Raw genomic sequence first — 22,833 nt, forward strand, 5'->3', positions numbered from 1 at the left:
AGACATTCTTAATGAATGCTCAAATCGATATGAATCCTACAATGTAACATGTTAATGCTCAATCATAATGACTATATTCGAGGCCCCCCCTCGAGGCCCGTCGAGGCCCCCCGCGAGCCCCGGGCCTCGTCGGACAAACAAACATCATAATAACCCGCTGTCGATTTACTTTTCGCACCTTACCCGGCGTCCTGCGGTTCACTGACTCTGATAGTGATTGTATTAACAATGTTATTAACAAGTCAATTCCGTGGGTCGACTGGTTTCGTACACGTGTCAGAAAAAGGGAGACTTGAAGTTATAGTTATTAAATATAATGCTTTCAGTTGTAAACAACCTATTTTAACGGTTCTCTAACAGGTGAAGTCTCCCTCCTTGAGAAGAGATATGTGTAATCTACTGTGGTGTAGCTTTCTTTAAGAAAAAATATGATTGTACCGAAAAAAAGTAAACAGTAAACCATGGTTGGACATTATAATAAACTAGTGGACGTATGCGACTTCGTCCGCGTGAAATTTAGTTGTTCCCAAATCCCTCGGGAACCATGCAAAGTAGCCATGCAAAGTAGCCTATGTGTTAATCCAAAGTAAAATCTATTTCCGAACCAAATCAGTTCAGTTGCGGCGTTAGAGTATTTTAACGCCGCAACTACTGAACTGATTGGTTGAAATTTGGAATGGAACATCCAAATTCCAAACAAACAGCCATACAAACTTTTACGTTCATTATATTAGTAGGATTGACGAAATCCATTAAAAGCGAAGTAGCGGCTAAAAACTAGTATTAAATGATAAAAGATGCGATTATAAAAAAAATAATCTGACTAAACCCCGGCGCGGTCGAGTCTGACGCAAGCTCACAAATATTCTAATGATCGAGCCACACTGATACCTTCACGCGTATTAATTCGCCTCGCTAGCTCTCGTACTACCACAGGGCCGGATTTACCAGCAGGCTAAGAAGGCATGAGCATGAGCAGTTTTTAGAAGTCGACAAATTTGGCCCAAGAAGTTTTGTCATACAGATATTAAGAAAAAGAGTCTTGAAAATTTTACGTTATTGTAATAATATTCAAAAAAGACAAAGTTTCGTTGGGGTAATCTCTGGATCTACTGAACCGATTTTGAAAATTCCTTTTCTAATAGAAAGCCACGTTATTTGCAAGTGTCAGAGGCTATATGTTATACCCTTATTCCGGCGGGAACGTGAACTACGCGGGCGGACGGGCGTTCGCTATTTTTATTGTAGTCCTAATGTACGTACTGTACCTACGTACGTTAAAATATTAAAAATTGTTGCTTTACACACATAAACGATTTTATGTACTTAATTTAAAATATGATTGTGAACTAGGCTATCGAATTTTATAACCCCTAATGCGGAAAAAGACCAGGAACGAGAAGCCTACCGAATTTCAGATGTAAGTCAGGGGCAGTAAAATATGAAAAGCTCTTGAAATTTAAATTTGTAAATCCGCCACTGTATGGCAGGAATGAAGTATACCGTCTCTAGCTTCTATTTAGGAATGTTCAACGAATATAGAACTCCCGCGACTTCGGCCGCATAAAATACGTATTTTATTGAATTTTCTTACAATTTCAGACTGTTTCAAACGCAACTTAGGTATTCTACCTGCTCACAATATGTGTGAAAACTATTCTTTAATTTTTGCATGGTTCTTGGAATAAACAAAAAAACGCACAAAAGACGAAAAAATTGCTAGTTTAGAGGTTTTTTAATGTGCAGATTTAGCTGTGTTATGGTCTTATGGAATTTTATTATGGACTTTCAGATTCCCCGCAATGTAACCCACATATTGTAGTTCTCGCACCCGGATCTTTGTTACTCGGTGAAGATGTAGCTTTCTAATGGTGAAAGAATTATTAAATTTGGTCAATAAAACTTTATTATTAACATATTCGTATTTCGTAGCGGACACAACAAAACACTAGTAATTAACAGTGGCGCGTTGCTCACACGCCTTTTTTATATCAGAAAATAATGGTTTCTAGACGACACACGTTTTAAATATCCCCATCAAATCGGCCATAAACGTCATCAAGCCGACTAATGGGTATAATTGCAGTACGGACCACATCCAAGCGACCATAGAGCTACGAGTTCGGCCCAATAACATTCGTCACACTCCAAATGCGAGAAGATTGCCGGCAATTATCATTCCGCCGCCTCTATTCGCCTCCCTGATAGATCATACAAAAAAACACTCAATTCGTTAACTCCTATTTTGTATATAAACCCAATTTATTTTACTGCTTCTATACTCGTAACATGCAGTAAACTTTATGAATTTACTACAACCAGTTACTGTATTGTGTGGAATATTAATACTCAACCCGGATTTGGGATTCGGTTATGTTTCCTTTGTCCTCGCAGAGCTAGTTGAGCTTTCAGCCCTATTATTATCAACTAGCTGGCGCTGCGCGATTTCACGCGCGTTTCCCGTAAGAATACGAGGATAAAATATAGCCTATAACCTTCCTCGATAAATGGGCTATCTAACACTGAAAATTTTTTTTAAATCGGACTAGTAGTTCCTGAGATTAGCGCGTTCAATCAAACGAACTCTTCAGCATTATAATATTAGTATAGATTATAGCTGACTAGCAGACGCCCGTAACTTCGTCCGCGTGAAATTTAGTTTTTCACAAATCCCTCGGGAACCATGAATTTTTTCCGGGATGAAAAGTAGGCTATGTGTTAATCCAGAGTAAATTCCATTTCAAATTTCAGCCAAATCCGTACAACAGTTGTGGCGTTAAAGAGTAACAAACATACAAACAAACATCCATACAAACAAACATCCATACAAACTTTTGCGTTTATAATATTAGTAGGATAGGATAGGATGGAGGTTGTTAAAGAACAACATAATCACCCTAATCCCACCAACCCGTATCAGAGCGACAAGGTGGGTCTAAGCTTCATATCCCCTCTCCTGTAAACAGGGAAGACTGGACCTATAGTGGGCGGTTAAACATGCTGATAAGGATGATGGTTACAATAGAAAATTAGCAACCGAAAACTTCGCGCGAAAAACATTGAAAGACAAAATCAATTTTGACTACTATTAAGTTTACTTTATGGACGGTAGAATAAGTATAAATGATCATCAAAAGTAATCAAAAACCTACCAATCCAAAAAATAATTTCATTTCACCAGTAACGCTTTTTCGTAATGATGTTTATTACCTCAACAGTGCAAGTTTCGAATTCGCTTCTATCTCTCTCAGTATATACAGTCTATAAATATATAGTATCGTGTTGGAAAGCGAGAGATAAAGACATAATATATAGACTCATGATAGAGACACACTGTCAAGTTGTACAAACATCGCTACAGTATATAGTGCTACAGATCTCAATTCTGACGGCCTCCGTGGCGCAGTGGTATGCTCGGTGGATTTACATGCCGGAGGTCCTGGGTTCGATTCCCGGCTGGGCCGATTGAGCTTTTCTTAATTGGTCCGGGTCTGGCTGCTAGCGGCAAAGACTTACCGCCAAGCGATTTAGCGTTCCGGTACGATGTCGTGTAGAAACCGAAAGGGGTGTGGACTTTCATCCTCCTCCTAACAAGTTAGCCCGTTTCCATCTTAGACTGCATCATCACTTACCATTAGGTGAGATTGTAGTCAAGGACTAACTTGTAAAGAATGAAAAAAAATAAAGATTTCAATACAATATGTTCTGTGTGGAAGTACATAAGTATGACATAAGCGGAAGCATTCATTTACCTCATTTGTTTGTCCTACTGATGCCCTGATTGCTAAGCACTGTGCCAGACATTGGTCAGTTGACACGGGAATTGAACCTGTTATACAATAAGCTCCTACCTATAATACCAATATTAAATTTTACGAACTACTTTGCGAACAAATACATTCTGCCAGAGTCCTTCTAAAAGAATAGAAGAAACATAACGACTTTTTGGGGCGTCATAAGACTCAGATCTTTGTTTATTTTTCTAACATTAATTAGAAGCGGGCTAACTTTTTAGGAGGAGTATGAAAATCCACACCTCTTTCGATTTCTACACGACATAACCTTTTTGCCGGTTTGCCGGTTTTAGAGAGACGTGAGAACAATCCTAAAATCCCCATAGACCTGGTTATCAGCGATTAATAAGAACAAACTTTATATAAAGAGAAACTCTAGCTTGTATCTAATAGCATCTCAGTTTTATAGCCATATGAATTGCTATGTGTGCGTTTTAAACATGCCAACCAAGATGTTTATCGTATTTTTAGGCAAATAACTACATCACAATAAAAATTTAAACTCTCACAATGTTAAAGAAGTTTTATTCCATAAGCACGACCGACCATCAAAGCCTTTACGCCTTAATTCACTCACAGATAACAGAGTTTCCCACGAAACTGTTGTTAAGCTATAGACAAAACAAAAACTTGTTTAAATAACTCTACCTCGCCCTTGCTTAACGTAAAACGCCATTAAAACTCGCCTTTTGATTTCTCTTTTTATCATTTTTCAATAATTACGAACAATAACTATACTGCTGCACATTCTACGAGTAAAGAAAATGTGGTCAACAATCTACATCATGTACCGATATATCTGAATAGATGAAGTTTTGGTTCTTGATAACTTATAGAAAAATTAAAAAAAAAGTAGCTACGGTTCATTACTACCTACTTCCTCCCAAAACTAGCACGTTATTTTCCATATGAATACCTATGGTTAGAAGTTAGAACATGGGATTTTATACAATGAAGCTACTAGTAAATACATCAAGCCTCATGCTACCAGTCGTGAGATGCTCCTAACCAGTGTTCCCTGCAAGCCTTACTACAAACTCCGTAAAAATAAGCTTATTGCAGGATTGTTTCACATAGAAACTACTTGGTAACTATAAGGTAGTAAGGGCTGGCAAAACTCCGTAGTATTTAGTACTGACCACAATCGAAAGGACCCCCAGTACACTAGGGCATAGTGACGATTGTTCTAGGGTCTCACCCAATGTATTTTAATTACCTGCAAGACGACCAGTATTTTTTAGTTTTAGGTTCTTTCTAGTTAATGGTAACTGGCGTACCATTAACTAGAAAGAACTAAAAAAAAATAATTAATCCATAGCCATAGACACTATTTCTAGAAGTTATATTATAGTTGATTTCAAAAATACAAGTCTTCATTTCTTTTTAATCCCTAGTGTAACGCCAACCAGGTCGGTAGGTGCTCGTATCTCGGCGTCGGCATGATAATTAACTATTATTTGCAGAATCTAGATCCGTAAAAGCACTAAGCTATTTTTACAACCTCGCCTCACACCATCATTTGAGGTCATAATTCCTTGAGTTTCTTGCTATTTTTGTTTGAAATCTCTATTAAAGAAGAAATCATTTCATCCAACTATAAATTGTACACTTAGGTTTTTCAAATTGCAAGATAACTGTAAATAAGTTCTAATTAAAATATCATTAATGTGAAACTACCAGAAGCAATGACATTTTATAATACATCACCAGAAGACATATCAACTCTTTACTTTAACCGTAATAGTTCTTCTTCTTAGTTAGTTTAAATGAAAAAGCGAACTCACGTGTACCATCGTGCTTCCTTGGATGTCTACAGAAAGGAGCACAACTTTCGTTTCCAAAGGAAAAAATGGTTAGACGACATTTGAGAGTGCACCAGACTCTACCCACAACTGAAACGCGTTGTGGAGGATGGAGGATAAAGGAGGAGAATATTATAAGTTTGGATGTTTGTTACTCTATCACGCCACACTGAAGCGATTTGGCTGAAATTTGGAATGGAAATAGATTTTACTCTGGATTAAAATCTATTTCCATACACATAGGCTACTTGTTATTCCGAAAAAAAACATGGTTTCCCGAGATTTGTGAAAACTGATGATTTTGATGACATGATTGTTTGTTACTCTTACACGCCTCGACCACTGAGCCGAATAAGCTGAAATTTGGTATTGAGATATATTATAGCATGGATTATCACAAAGGCCACTTTTTATCCCGGAAAAATCCATGATTTCCGGGGGATTTGTGAAAAACTAAATTTCACGCGGACGAAGTTGCGGGCTAGTCCGCTAGTAGTTCCATAGAATAAAAAATTAAGAAAATTGCAGAGAATGTATTTCGCACGTATAATAATTAACAGTAAGCTGTTTTAGGGTAGGTATCCTTTTAGTACATGTAGTATCCTTTTAGTAGTATTACGCAGTTCTATCAATCTGTCAACATTTCGATTGAAGGCGAGAGTTCACGTCTTTACGCATGAAATCAAATGAAGGAATGCAATTAACCGCTTCCGTGTGAAATACTACAGCGTAGAGCGCGCCATAGACAATAGGTGAGTTTTTGTGATGTAATGATGCAAACATACCAACGCTCATAGACATTGTAGATGTGTAGTGTTCACATGATAGACTGATACTTGTACGTATTTACAGCGAAAATACCCGTATATCCATTTTACTGCTATTTTCGAAATTTATGATTGGATTTGCGCTGTTTTTAACGAACTCCAAGAAAAGGAGATTATTGATGTTAATGAAATGTTTTATCTCTTCTATTCAGAATTCTATTATTATAGTATTTTTATAAAAATGGGTTTCGTAGTTTTTTTTTTAAATCACGTTGACCTCATATTGTAAAAGGAGGTAAAGTCATGTAGAAAATTACACTTATAAACTGGCCAATTTTGCTTTGACAGTTTTAGAATTATTGGTAAAGAAAATTATACCTAAAGGCCTTTAAATATAGTCCAATATACAATCGTCATTATCAACCCATATTCAGCTCACTGCTGAGCTCGAGTCTCCTCTCAGAAATAGTTAGTTGTTAGGCCAATAGTCCACCTGGCCCAATGCGGATTGGCAGACTTCAGAACTGAGAAAATTCTCTGGTATGCAGGTTTGCTCACGATGTTTTTCTGTATTCTTACGGGAACGGGAACCACGAGGGTAAATCCGCGCGGCGTCTACTAATTAATATTATAAAGCTGTAGAGTTTGTTTGTTTGCTTGAACGCGCTAATCTTAGGAACTACTGGCCCGTTTTGAAAAATTCTTTTAGTGTTAGATAGCCCATTTATCGAGAAAGGCTATAAGCTGTATATTATACTCTTAGTTTTACGGGAACCGGAAACACGCGGGTGAAACGGCGCTACGTCAGCAGGTTATGGATAAGTGTAAAATTGTCATGTCAATAATTCTAAAACTGTCAAAGCAAAATTGGCCAGATTTTAAGTGAAATTTTCTACATGACTGTGCGTACTTTTATTATATGAGGTCAATATGATTTAAAAACAAAACTACTAAACCCATTTTTATAAAAAAACTATAATAACAGAATTCTGAGATATAACATTTCATCAACATCAATAATCTCTGTTTAAATCGATAAAGGTTGTCGTGACCGCCGATAGATGGCGTTAGTAGTCGTCTAACTCACGCTACGATTGTTCCATTTCGATATCATATAAGTTGAACGAATAAGCCCACCAGGTGGTTGTTACTTAATATTAGTTTCTATATATATTGTGAAGTGAGTAATAAAAGTTAAGTCAAAAGAGTGTTGTGTTGTGTTTAAATTGTAGTAAAGTCATCGAACAATCTCCTTTTCTTGGAGTTTGTTAAAAACTGCGTCCTATTATATCATAAATTGCCTGGCCATACTTATAGGCCTTGGCCTATGAGTAGTTTTTGTTTATTCAGTCTGATCAGTGCTCCTGCGTGGACTGCGATTCCAGAGCTGAGACAGTGTCTAGTCCAGCTCTTCGCCTCGCGCGAACTGCGATTGTATCGCTGTCCTGCGGCTGGGCTGTGTCTTGTCCGGTGCTTGCGTCATGGACAGTAAACATGTTCATTAGGCGTCCACAAGCGGTGGAGAGATGTCGCTTAATTGGCGGAGCTGTCTAAGCGTGACCACTGGCCGTGTACAGATATCGTTCTAATGAACTATTACACGAATTACTCGTGATCGGAAACTACAGGATATATCGTGGACAACGTCCCTGCCTTTCACTTTCTTTCCGAGAAACTCCAAAATAATAAATTATTATTACACAAGAAACAAAATATATAAAACAAAATCTTTAAGTATATCCATTTTACTGCTATTTTCGAAATTTATGATTGAATTTGCGCTGTTTTTAACGAACTCCAAGAAAAGGAGATTATTGATGTTAATGAAATGTTCTTTCAGACTTCACATACGCATAGAATTTCTTTTCAAGTTTCCTCACGATGTTTTCCTTCACCGTTTGAGACACGTGATATTTAATTTATTAAAATGCACACAACTGAAAAGTTGGAGGTGCATGCTCCGGACCGGATTTGAACCCACACCCTCCGGAATCGGAGGCAGAGGTCATATCCACTGGGCTAACACGGCTCTATTAATAAATACAAAGCCTATTTGAACAAAGCATATTTTGATGTTGATCTTAAGAGTTGTCTACACGCACCCAACATCGGCAAGTCATCACGATGACGCGACAATCTACAACATCATCGACGGCGCCTTCCGACGCTCTAATCACGTAACACTCGCCCATTACGATGACCAGCGTCCGGACGTTGGTCGTCGATCGTTGGACGTTGGTCATTAGGTGCGTGCTATGTATAGACCGGTAGCAGGAAGCGCCAATAACAGTCGTGTCTATTATATCTAATCGATCTTCTTTACTTTAACAACAGCAATTTCATTAGTTGTAAGTATGATAGTACATCTCGTTAGTCCATAGTCAATCTATGTGGCAATTCCATGTTCTTGGAGGAAAGAAGCTTTTTTTTCTTATAAGATGTTTCAATACAAATTCCCAAACCGGAGTTAAAGAGTTGTTGATCTTATGAGCTATCGGTCCTGTTTATTATCATCAGAATGTAATAGATATTGTTACAGTCAAATTTCAAACATTATCAGTCTAAGCCAGTTTTAGAGAAGACAGGTCTCTGCTACATATCCCATCTCCTATAGGAGAGAGACCTGGACCTGTAGTAAGCCGTTTATCATTATCAAGTTTTAATTTGATAATCTATAGTAATATTATAAAGAGCAAAGATTTGTTTGTTTATTTTTTGTTTGTTTGCAATGAAAAGGCTCACAAACTATTGAACCGATTTGAAATTCTTTCACTATTGAAGCTACAATATCCCTGAGTGCTATAGGCTATAATTTATCCCCATATTCCCACAAGAACGCGAACTACGCGGGTTAAATCACACGGCGCCTGCTAATGACGAATTAACCGAACTGAGTCCCGCAAAATAATTAAATACGCAGAAGTCCCATTTGAATAGTATTTTGACGTTAAAATCAAAATGGAGTTATGTGTAGACAACTCCTAAGATTGATCCTAGAAATTCGGCAAGTCATCGCGCTCTAATCACGTACCACTCGCCCATTACGTTGGACCGTTGGACGCTGGGTGTTGGGCGTTGGATGTCGACACCGGTAGCAGGATGCAGCCACTAAATTAAGATCGATCTCTTAATGGAATATTAATGCATTGTTGCCCGTCGTTACGATTGGTACACAATGCAATCGGATGATTTAATCGGTAGCAAATTCGACATCGTGTCTACGCGCCTTTATGTTTTTTTTTTATTTTTAAATTATTTAAAAAACTAGGTTCTGTTTTCGACGCGTTTAAATACATTTGGTATGTTTGCGGTTCAATAAAAACTATGAATATGAGTTTGCGTTATTTGAATGAATATTTTTCACGGAAAATTTTAGTACTCACTAAAAGTTGGAAGCATGCAGTTTTCGTTGAAAAATATTTATTAAGTAAATACCTAATTAACGTTTAATTTGTACAAAAATTATAAGCAGAAATCGGAACTGCTGATAAAAGACCGAAATACCGAAAATCAAGAGTCATAAATAGGGAGTCAGAGTGAGAAATACGATCTTTTCTCATACCGATTGATTTGAAAACTTAAATGCAATATCTGTTCAACACCTTTTACATAGAAAGAGTTAGAGCGACACCTCACGAAAACTTACAAAAAAAAGAGAAAGAAAAACAACGGACCGAATTGAGAACCTCTTTCTTTTTGAATCCGATTAAAAAGGAGAATGCAGTCTCTATGTAGGTTTTTAATTTGAAATTCGAATGTCTGCATACCGATACTATATGGAGCTATAGAATAGTAATTCTACACTTTTTAGTAAGAGAGTTGTACCTGTCATAGCCGTCATCGCATACGGAACTGTACAACGCATACAGAAAGAACAAGTAAGTATATCTATATGTAAACGAGAGAATGTTTGCTGTAACATCATTAACACTCTGCTAGTAATTGTAAAGCTTCGCGCACACTGAAATGAAATGAATGAAATGAATGAATGATATATTAGAGTTTGAGTTGCGTTCAAAGTTGGGTTCTACCTACCAATCACGAATCAGAATGCAATCTCCAATGAAATGCAAATTTTATGAAGATATAATGAGAGATTTTGGTTGGTTTTAAAAAGCTCGTCTTTGGCAAAGCCTGAATCGTTGAAAATCTTACACCGTACAAAATACTCAACCTTCTTGTTTTTATTCATACACTGCACTAGATTCAATTTAAACTAGTATTGGAGTTACATCTCTAGTTGAACGGCTTATGCACGCCGCTGCTGCTGCGGTAAGAACCTAACCAAAATACTAGGAACCAAAAAAGTATTTAAGAAGTCGTGGAGCTATGAATTCTTTTATACTAAATCAATTGACAAATTATTTACTTAATAAGTTTTTGTTTTAGTATTCAACGGTTTTTCTTTACTAGTCTACGTGAGATTTATGAAATAATTCAGCTAAAATTAAGTTATAGTAAGTAAGTGTTAAGTAAATGAATCAAGTTTTTCAATCAAGACAAAAAAAATGTCTTCTAACTTCTTTATAGTTATTTCAAATCCGTGCACCCAAAGAGTATGCGTGGTGCATAAAGTAAAACGCAGTTTTTGTATCTTCGTTGGAGAATCGAGTACGAAAATCTGCAGCCAGGCGTCTGTCGTGCTATACTGTCGCTCGGGATGACGTGACAAGTTTTTGTCAAGTCTGTGAACCGGTCAAGTGTGTCCGGCATCGACGCGACTTGCAAGCTGTTTAAATTCGTGAAGCATAACAAACATGGTCAGACCCTTGAGCTAATGCTATAAAGTTTCCTCATTTCTCAAGAATATTATTACCTATGTTCTTTAAATGTTCTTCATTTTAGACTACTTTTATAAACGCTTTTTTTAGAGTCAATGAATTAATAACCATCAGTACCTCTAACTTAGACGTTTAGATTTCTGAAATAATCATTTATCTTATTAGAATATTTATAACCTTCAGAGTTTTAGTTTACATACCTATTTGATTTTTGAAACCTATTTTTTTAGACACATTTGTAAAGATAATTATTATAGCTTTAGTTTTTAATTAACGAATTTATTCAATTAAGTATCACCATTACTTTAAGCTTTTACATTTATTTCTTATCATAAATTGTGATAAAAACTTAATGTCAATTCGGCTTGAATAAGCTTAAAAGAGCTCGTAGATTAATTTTAGTTTTTTCGTCAAATTTCAGAAGCAGAATTAAAGTTGGTTACAATTTCCAAATATGTACCAATCTACTTATCAAGTAGGTATCAGATTGTTTCTGTTTGTAGAAATTGTTATGGTATCCTCAGCATGTGATGGTATAGTATACTTAACTAGTATACTTTGTTATGGTATATTAGGTAATAGGTATGCACTAAAAATAGAAAAGGACCCACAATTGAACCCTGTGAAACACTCACTAATGGTAATAGTTTCAATATAATATCTTCCAAAAGCTGGCAACCATTTATAAGGAATTTATATAATGGCTAGATTTACTATATGTAAGTACATTCACAAGAGGGCAAAGCCCTAAGTTGATTCATGGGAAAATTTTTGCCGCTATAACGTTTTGCATGTACGCTGTATTCCGAACCCTTTCTACCGGAAGCTTAGTTTAGAACTCCTCATCCCAGGACGTCAAACACCTGGTCTGCTACAGATCAGATAATCGATAATTACCAGTCCATTCGCAACGAGCGGCGCGCCGGGCGAGGCTGACTACGGTCAACGCTCCAGAAGTTATCTGTGCACTGCACAGCACTGCACATGCACAAGCACAACACAGATCACTGCACACTTGCACAGGGGGTTTCGGTACACTGTCGTGAGGGGTCATGCGAGGCGCAGTTGCACAGGTGCGCAGGCGCAGAGACGTCGTTCGGGCCGAGTGGTCGCGCGCTCACTGCCGGCTTGACTCCCTCCCGGCTCCCGCGCACAGCTTTTTGCAAAGCTCCAACTTCGAAGTCCGGTCTAGATGTCAAAGCGTATTCAGATGATAAAAAGTAAAATCGCTCTTACTTCCAAATGTCTGCTGTACGATATTAGACCTATAACACCAATATTGTTATTTAAAATGTGCTTAGCAACGCTTTTTTATAACTTTCAAAATGAAAAAATATCCGTCTGAAGCTTTAGGACATCTAAGCAAGCACTTTTGTCTCTGTATTATCAAACTTTTTTGAAAATATTTTTCTGCCCTGTGAATCAGTGAAAGCTTTCTATGTTGTTAAGTTGGACATTTTCGTTCATATCAACGATTATTGGAACTGAATCTCTATTACAATATCAATTTTGCTTTTTTTTTAATTTATACCAGAGTACCTATTACCTACTACTTTATACTTGGATCGTTCGACTAATAGCTAGGGTGTATGTTGTATATTAGTATTCATAGTTTTATCTATGCTTCATAATCTGTCAAGTATTAATATCCACTTACCGGCGCGAAGCCATCCGTCACAACTCTGTGATCGATGGCACCGCTTGCGAGATAAACGCTGCCAACTTGTCACTAGATGTACTGACCAGTATACTGAGTACTGACCCTACCACACAATGTCGTACACAAGGTCTATGTCTAAGGTATGTAAGTACAAATTGTACCAAATCAAAATTCAGTAAAACCAATCAAAGGTCAGGCACAGGGTCAGGTCACAGTAGTTATACTGTGGTCAGGTACAGGCCCACAAATACCAACAGGGCAAGATATATACGAGTAAAAGCTCTTAAAAAGAAGGAAAGCACAAATCTGTCGATCGAAAACATTGTTTCTCGGTAAATGCTTTTGTGCAGCGCAAATTTCTTGCTGTCAATCACACATCGGCTCGTATACCGGTCCGTCGACTAGTCCGCCGACCGGTCGGTCGAGCGATCCGCATTATTATGACAACATGTTGCTAATTGACAGTACTCAAACAGCTTAAACTATTTTACACTTGAAGTAACGGTTTGTAGCTTCATTTTCAATAGGCTACTTGACATTTTTTTATTTGGTCTTAAATAGTTCATCATAGTCTTGTAGAATTGGCGAATATAAATTTGAAATAACATTGTACTTAATCTATACTAATACTGTAAAGATGAAGAGTTTGTTTGTTTGTTTGATTGAACGCGCTATCTCAGAAACTACTGGTCCGATTTGAAAAATTCTTTCAGTGTTAGTAAATTAACCCATTTATCGAGGAAGGCTATAAGCTATATTTTATCCCCGTTTTCCTACGGGAACGGAAACCACACGGGTGAAACCGCACGACGTCAGCTAGTAAATTATAAATAACTTTGTAACAAAATTATTTTGCTATTTGTATGACCAAAACCTAAACCCTTGGATAACTTAAAAACACGATGCATATGAGTCAATTTAAACCCGTTCTAATCGGTACGAGGCCAAAGAAAGCGACTGCGAGTACAAAGTGTCAAGTATTAATCTCTTCGGTCTAAATCTTCCCAAACAGTCCGCTTAGCTTTGCTTATAATCTCTCATGAGGAAGCGACGCTGTGAAATTGATATTTAACCACTTTTACTGTAAACGCACATCATTGTTATAATAGAAACACAATGATAACACGTCTCGTTGACCGCGCTCTCCTTAAGTACATCAAAAATATCACATTTGAATAAAGTGCGGAAAAAGGCTGCATACGTAATGCTCCGCCTTTACGCGATGTTTAACAAAAAAAGCAAATTGTGCCTCCGTTCAAAGCCAACGCTTTATAAAACCACGATCCGTCCGATCTTAACCTACGCTAGTGTAGTGTTTGCCCACCGTCCCAAAACGACCCTTAAGCCGCTCCAAACATTGCAAAACCGGTTTCTGCGATATTTCAATCTATTAGTGAGAATCGTACCAAAATACGGTAGGTAATCTCTCTCGTGTTTTTTACGAATAGCATAAAGTATTAGTATATAAAAAATAAAGTAATAATAAAACTAGTAATAAAGAATAACATAAGAATAGTAAAGACAGCGACGTTTTCGTCTCATTGCAACGAAAGAAGCTGCGTAAACAAAATTATTCCGTTATCTTTTGGTGCACATTAGTCTTTATATTTTTATTCAATGACAAGTTAGTCCAACTGAGATATCACCTGATGTGAAGTGACGATGCACTCTAATATGGTAGCTGGCTTACTTTACTTTTTACTATTGTACCCAAATCTCTGACGGTTTTTATACAAGGCATCGTACCAGAACGCTAATTTGCTTGACGGTGCGTTTATACCGATAGGGTCATATATGTATTGAGCATACTGGGCTTAAATATTAGTGATGGTCGCATAGCTGGGCGTGTTATCAATATGTTTCCAGCATTAACGTGACAAGTCACAGTTTTCCGGCAGCCCCGCTGCGCCGACATCGGTAAAGGTAAAGAACGTTAACTCACATAATATTACTTACGGAAATCGGATTTGGAGGTAAGAATTTTATTAATCAACATTTGCATTTAAAGTAATATTATAAGCTGCTACACGCCCATTAGTTACACGTCAAAGCTACACAACACATCAGTATTATGTAACCAAAGTCAATTATAATTCTTGATGATGCAATACTAAATATATTGGATAGGTACTGCTTAATAAAATCAGAAGTGATATTCTTTTAAAGCGTTGAGAAGAGACGAGGGGAAATTTAGTAGTATATAGCAGAGCTCCTTGTGATAGACAGCACCGGATTAAGGTGACCTGTGGACCATCCTATCCTTAAGTGAACTACAATAAATTATAATTAATTTAAAAAATGTTTATTTATTTTATTTATTTATTTACGTACACTTACAATATACATATAGAGACATACACAAATAATATATAACTAGCTCACATTGACTTATACGTACATCTATGACAAGTGCACACAACATTCACTAAAAAACATGTAAACAGTCAAATATCACACAAGGAACAAAAGAATATGTATAACTTAACTTAATTAATGTTAACATTTAAAAAGCGTAATATATAATAATTTATTTATTTTGCTATTATCCGCAAAAAGCCGACGAAACAACGTCACCCAGGTTTGACGAAATACTCTCTACGTACGTTTCACCCCGTGCAAGCTCTTGCACGTTGTAGAGTCAACATATCCTGAAGATGCTCCGGTTTCGGGGTGAAACGTATGTAGAGAGTATTTCGTCAAACCTGGATGACGTTGTATTTTCGTATTTACGTACGTATTTCGTCGGCTATTCGCGGATAATAGCAAAATAAATAAATTATTATACAATCATGATGAACTTCCGCAAAGTAACGCCTGCTTCTATCCAATATTTAGAAAATGATTACTTATGTATCAACCAACATGAATTTTTAACCCGTGGATTATGAAATTGCTTTGACTTTCGTCATTCGTGTTTTCGGTGCTTCCCTAAACAATTGCTAAAATAGCTTACAGGTTTATCAAAGAGTAAGTAACAAGTAGAGTGGTAGTAGTAAGAGTGAAACAGAATATAGTAAGGGTAACAAGGGTAATATGGTACGAGCGGTACCTACGAGTAATTATTTAAGAGTGATGAAAAACTTTCAGCTTTTATAAACTGACAAAGGACGCTACGACCAAGTGAAGAGGAAATAGACGAAATATCGTCTAATGGCACCAGCGGTGGAGTTGTTACAGTCCCATCTCTTTCGTACCAACGCAACAGAGATAACGTTAATGCCTGTTGCACTGCCATTGGATCATTGATCTATTTCTCTTTACGAGATTATGTCGTTGTATACAGACTCGGCCTCTTACATTAACACCATTTATAGTCAGTATCTATTGGTCTATATTCTAAGTAGTCAGTATAACTGTTACTTGGGCCCTGCGTCTCCCGCTGGGCACAGAGGCACCGCAGTCGCAGGCAGCAATTATATCGCCATATCAATCTACACCGCCACAGCCTCTAGTGCCGATAATTGCAGCCCAGTGCTGGGAAAACTGTTTGTGTCCGTTATATATACTCAGGCCTAAATAAAGCAGTAATTCACCGTACTACCGCCCTTGATTTCTCTGTCTAAATACTCGTACTTAATAGATAGTACTAGTTTCTTAGTAGCATTCTGATACGGTGTTTAATATATTGCGTTAGAAGGAGGCTTTTGTTAGAGCCTAAACGACTTGTTGCATTTCAGTTGGACAGCTATCGTTGGGTTCTGACAGTGCTACTGTAAACATCATCTCCTTTCCCTTATCCCACTTAAGTGGGATCGGCAAAATATGTCAATCTTATCCATTCGTCTCTATCACTCGTCAACTCATCATCCACTCCTTTTACTCACTCCAGCCATCTTTCCTTTGGCCTTCCTCTCCTCTATGTCCTTCCACTTGCACATTCAACATTTTTCTAGTAATATGACTTTCCTGTTTTTTCTAGTAATATGGCGAATTTTTGGTGACATATTAAACGATACTTTCACGACTGAATAATGTATCCCGCCAGGCACAGATTTTCTTTGTGTCTGTTTATACACTGCAATCTAGATTTAGATTTTTCATTTATCTTCGAAATATATTGTATAACTAAATAGTAAATTGTATTTTGGTTCATTTTGATTTTGATTTAACAAATAACTCACTCACTGCTGAGCTCAAGTCTCCTCTCAGAATGAGAGAGGTTAGGCCAATAGTCCACCACGCTGGCCTAATGCGGATAGCAGACTTTACACACGCAGAGAATTAAGAAAACTCTCTGGTATGCAGGTTCCCTCACGATGTTCCTTCACCGTTTGAGACAAGTGATATTTAATTCCTTAAAATGCACGTACCTATCTGAAAAGTTGGAAGTGCATGCCCCGGACCGGATTTGAACCTAGACCCTCCGGAATCGAAGGCAAAGGTATATCCACTGGGCTATCGCGGCTCTCTCTTTCAAAAAGAGACAAGTTTGGGGACATCTAGTTCTATATTATCTATTGGTACTTAAATGCTAAAGCGAAGTGGCTAAGGAATCGATTACGAGTTTCCTTTTTAAATCGTAAAGATAAGTTTTATAAATAAGGACCTCTGTAAATTTAATCCGAGTCGTCTACTGTACTTATCGTCCATGTTTCGGAATGCTTTTTAATTTTTATACTTAATCACTTAATGAATGCCCGCCATAAAGCTTAAACGCTTATAAATGTCGTCATAAAATTATACATTACGATGTCCGGTGCTGTCGGCGCGCGGCGGGCCCATGGGCCCGTCCCAGGCCTGTTATCGCATGACTGATGCGTGCCCGCCACCTGCCCAGTGCCCAGCCCAGTGACCCCTGGTGACCAGGGCCACCTAAAGTCATGTTCCAGTCCTTGGACACACAGAAAATTCCATTCAGACAAGAGTGAATACGCATTTACGCATCTTCTAGACAAGCGCGCTTGGATTTCCAAATGTATATTCTATCTACTAACTAACTATAGGATCTACAACCACAGTGATCTACATAAATCGTTTTGTGTAACTTTCAAAACGATTATTAGTAGATTTTTGTGACAGTTTTTTTTAAGCAACAAGTCACTATTTTGAATTTTATATATTGTTTTTTAATAGGTTGTAGATTCTATGGTCCAGTTAGTAGTCATCATGTCATGTATCTTTAACTGAAATGTATAGGTCCCCTAAGTCGTGCACCTTGGGCACGAGATCCTAGGCCCTGTGTTTGTGGGCCCTTATTATAAATACAGCTCTGTTCATTACAAAAACAGAAGTATAAGACTTGGCTCGCGTCTACAGAGAAGATAGAAAATCACATAGAGATGATGGTTTCTTACAATCTCAACAAAATGACAACTACTAATAACTCCTACCAGCGGCGAAGAGTTCATGCAAGCCGATTCCCACCTGGCTACCATTAAAAATCCATGCAGATTCATTGTTGTACTGGATTTAGATATATGAGAAACCGGAGTTTGTATCACGCTTTATGAATTTCCTTTTATTTGGGACGGCTTACCTTTATATAAATTCCATCCTTCGCCACTGATACCTACTAGAAGTGTCTATATCAAAAGACTGAATGTATAAAGCTCAAGGTAACTCGACCTTGACACAGCCTACTGGAGGTGTCAACAGGTCAGTGCTAATAAGCGCGGTTGGCGCGTGGTGTGCGTGCCGCGCCCTCTATCCGCTCCACCAATAGCGAAGCGATTCAAATCACGTGCGGAGCTACCACTCTGTAAAACCTTCGCCACAGCCTCCGCTAACTGCCGCTTTACGACTTGCTATACTAATAGCATTAACAACTGAGTCTTAGGGCCATAAATCATTTCTCTATATCTATCTCGCTTGCACTTATGGGTCTTATGGAGCCGTCTAGTGAAGGGTGTAACAATGAAAGACATATTATCGATAAGTAAAGTTTATTATCGTATCTTGTTCACAAAATTAAAAAAATTAACAATATTTGATTTAATATAATACATATTTCATATTATATAATTATTAACTAAATAAAATTAATCTTCATCTGAGTCTTCATCATCAGAATCTTCGTCTTCTGCCAAATTTATTATATATTAGTATCCATAGTGCGCAACGAGTAACACATGAATGTATTTATTTAATTGCAGTAAACACATTTATAGCAAAAAAAATACGCAATGCAATTACATTAGAAACCGACCAATCAGAATCGTCCAAATCATTATTGACTCATCATTAGCACGTGCGCAGGTAGCCGTTTATCGATAATTAGGGTGCGCAGGTAGGCGCGCTGCACATTCCTATCTTTTTTGACTTTTATGACCGGACGACTCAGATGATAATGCGCATACTATAGTCACAAAAATTGCTAATTTACGACTAGGGTTGCCAGGTCGCCGAAATTAAAAGCCGGACAGTCCAGCCACTTTGGCCTGACATTTCGGTAAAGAGGCCGGACAGTCTACATTATTGAGGACTTTGTGTACATCAGTACATCATATATATATGACGTATGTCATAGATACGACATTTTTTTTAATGTTAAATCTAGCATTCATGTTTATTACCTTAAATTTTTTTTCCACACACTCTCGTCATTCGCTCGTTTGCTAAATGCAAAACCTAACAAAAGCAGGACAAGCCGGACACCCTGTTCATTTTGGCCGGACAAAAATCCTTACTATGTCCGACTCTGTGTAAAAACTAGCATTCATGTTTATTACCTTAAATTTTGTTTCCACACACACTCGTCATTCGCTCGTTTGCTAAATGCAAAACCTAACAAAAGCAGGACAAGCCGGACATCCTGTTCATTTAGGCCGGACATAAATCCTTACTATGTCCGGCTTTATCCGGACACCTGGCAACACTACTTGTGAGTCATATAAGACGCTTAAAACCCTATATGCTAATGTATGGGCAAATTATATTTGATTTTATCGGCAAATTATCTACGCCTCTACAATGCTTCGTTGCTTCAGTGTTTAATCTACATTATGTAACATCGGATCAGGAAGTCCTTCATTGAAGTCTTCGGCTAATTTATAAGAATTATTGAGCTTCATTTCTTTCTTTTCGATCTAGTTCCTTCTTCACCTTTTTACCATAGACCCCGTAGATTATTCCGTCCGATCTTAACCTACGCTAGTGTAGTCTTTGCCCACCGTCCAAAAGCGACCCTTAGGCCGCTTCAAACCCTACAGAATCGTTTTCTGCGTCAAATCACGGGCGCGCCGTGGTTTTTACGCAATAATGACCTCCATAGAGATCTAGAATTACCGACAATAGCTAAGTACATGAAACAGCTCTCTCAAAACTATTTTGACAGAGCTGCCATCCATCCCAACCAACTAGTGGTTGAGGCCTGCAATTACACTCCCAACCTAAACGCTAACTGCAAGCAGAGGCGTCCCAAGAACGTCCTTTACGATCCAGACGATGACATAACAACCGACAATGCTTCCCAGGTAACACAATCACAAGCTACACAGCGTCTTTGCCGGCGAAGACGAGGTCCCCGATATCTAACGTCACCCGGACGTGGGTTTTCTAACTCACGATCTTGGGGGCGTCCGGACTGATTCACTCAGGTCACGGTTACCTCCTCCAGAATGGCCTTCTAAGCCGAGGTCCGAGTCTCATAGGAGACGCCCTTAGAGAGCCGTTCCGTCCTCTATCTTTCTTTCAGCCTTCGGGTCACATCAGGCGATGCTTCTGCGCTCGCCCAACCCCCCCGGTGACGCCGTAGTGGTTCCGCAGGGAGCTATCGGCACCTACTCAGACAGGAAAAAAAAAAAAAAAAAGCACATGTCTGCATCCATACGTAGTTGATGTCCCTTGGACGCGTACCAAGCGTTTTGGCTCTGACATGCAAGCGCTCGCTTCATCATCATCATCATCTCCTTACTCTTATCCCACTTAAGTGGGGTCGGAAAAATATGTCAATCTTTTCCATTCATTTCTATTACTCGTCAACTCATCATCCACTCCTTTTACACACATGTCCTCTTTAACACAATCCAACCATCTCTTCTTTGGCCTTCCTCTCCTCTTATGACCTTCCACTTGCACATTTAACATTTTTCTAGTATTATGACTTTCCTCTCTACGCATTACATGTCCATACCAAGCTAACCTTCTACTCCACAATTTTTCTGTCACTGACGCCACCTTCAGACTTCGTCTATACTCGATAATGCAAGCGCTCGCTTATATAATGTAAAAAAAATCTTCTTTCAAGTTGTACAACTTTCAAATGTATGTTTTTTTTATGTATGTCTAGCGATAATTCCGTCATTTATGGACCGATTTTGAAAATTCTTTTTTGTTTGGTTTGATTCCAGGGTGGTCCCATTTTTTTTTGTGTCAGGATCTGATGATGGCATCCTGGAGAAATCGAGGAGAACTTTTAAGTTACTGAGGTCTAACTTAAAATGGTTGACTTTGTATCTAATGATCTACTACTACTAGTATATAAGAGGTTTTGAAGAACTATTCTACTACCATGATGCAAATGTTTATTTTATTTCTATTTTATCAACATGCTAGGCGACCTTTAATCAATAAGTATAGTTTATAATAGTTGGCGACATATTACAGACAAGTGAACGACCATATCGGTAGTATATCCCCAGATGATTTCAATCACTCAGAGCCGCAGAACAGACATCGCTAAAAGCTAACGCTTCCTCTTATCTGTGCTCAGAGCTCTACTGCTACTAATTTACTAGTAGGTATACCAGTTACTGCTACTAATTAGCGTCATGACTAAGCACGAAGCAAGCAATGCTGGTAAAAACTACTAGTGTTGTATAAATAGCTGCAGCGCTTACCGCCGGCCATACAAGGGTATTATAGCTATTATCACAGAATAGATTACAGCACATATTCCACTTTTAATTGCACTTGAACACTTTTAGTCTAGAAATAGTTGGTCATTAACAGGTAACCAGCTCAATTTATTGCAAATAAATAAGTATTTATGTGAGAAATTGATCTTTTAGGGTCTCCTGATGTATCTAATTAAGGCGTTGTTTGTTAAAATAATAATTGAGATAATATGTGCCTCGCTCATTGCCACTTCAGCTTCGCAACACGTTGAGCTGTGTCGGTAACTTTGGTTCTTCGGCAGATCTCCTCATTTCTGATTCGATCACGCAGAGATACTCCGAGCATAGCTCGTTCTATCGCTAACAAAACATTTGCTATAAACCAATTAATATAACTAAAGGTTCAGTTCAAATATAAAAGCACTTATACTATAGCTTTAACTAGTCGAATAATTACAATTGCCCTGAACTAGATAATCTAGTTTTTTATAAAACGGAAACATTTAGTGTTGCTAGGATCATAAATCATACACAGAGCTCGCTATAACAGCATCTGAAGTATATTAACTCCAAACACGGAAAACGAGAGACGTAGGAATGGCATCCACTGTATAACTAGATGATTTATATAACAGGTAAAGCTGAGGACCTATGGAGTGGGCTTATGAGATATATACCTAACTACCTAGGTAGGTAGGTGTGTCTCTATATATGGTATACCTGGTATTCCTACCAATCAATCAATCAATGAATCAATCAATCAATTTATGTATTTGCAGATACATGCATGATATATATACAGATGGTCGGTAGATGTAGATGGTAAATGTATCTTGCTAATTTGGCATGCAAATTATTTATTATCTATGTGTTATTAAATTAATTCAAATGACAATTTCATCATTTAAAATTAGCAGTGGCGATTGTCCTGACAACCCGATTCCTATCGGCTTACCTTTTAAAAATCCACGAGTTTTACGGACGTTAATAATATTAATAAATAGTAGACGCCGCGCGGTTTCACCCGCGTGGTTTCCGTTCCCGTACGAGTACGGGGATAAAATATAGCCTATAGCCTTCTTCGATAAATGAGCTATCTAACACTGAAAGAATTTTTCAATTCGGACCAGTAGTTCCTGAGATTAGCGCGTTCAATCAAACAAAGCTTAATAATTAAGCTTTATAATATTAGTATAGATTTGACGTACTCGGCCAAAAACACATGAACCTTATGCAAAATTTCAATCTTCGCTAC

The 22,833-nt window shown here is 37.8% G+C and overlaps 1 protein-coding gene across 12 annotated transcripts in view; it reads right to left on the reverse strand.

Annotated features, from left to right (window-relative positions):
• LOC112044815 (protein prickle) overlaps nucleotides 1-12,275 on the reverse strand; it is a 408,579-nt gene extending 396,304 nt beyond the window's left edge. For all 12 annotated transcript variants that reach the window (XM_052887841.1, XM_052887840.1, XM_052887831.1 and 9 more), the window contains exon 1: nucleotides 12,042-12,275. The gene's annotated coding sequence lies outside the window, so the exon portion shown is untranslated. The remainder of the gene's footprint in view (nucleotides 1-12,041) is intronic.
• Between the last annotated feature and the right edge of the window lie 10,558 nt (nucleotides 12,276-22,833).

Source organism: Bicyclus anynana, chromosome 20 (assembly GCF_947172395.1).
Source record: "Bicyclus anynana chromosome 20, ilBicAnyn1.1, whole genome shotgun sequence".
Lineage (NCBI taxonomy): Eukaryota > Metazoa > Arthropoda > Insecta > Lepidoptera > Nymphalidae > Bicyclus > Bicyclus anynana.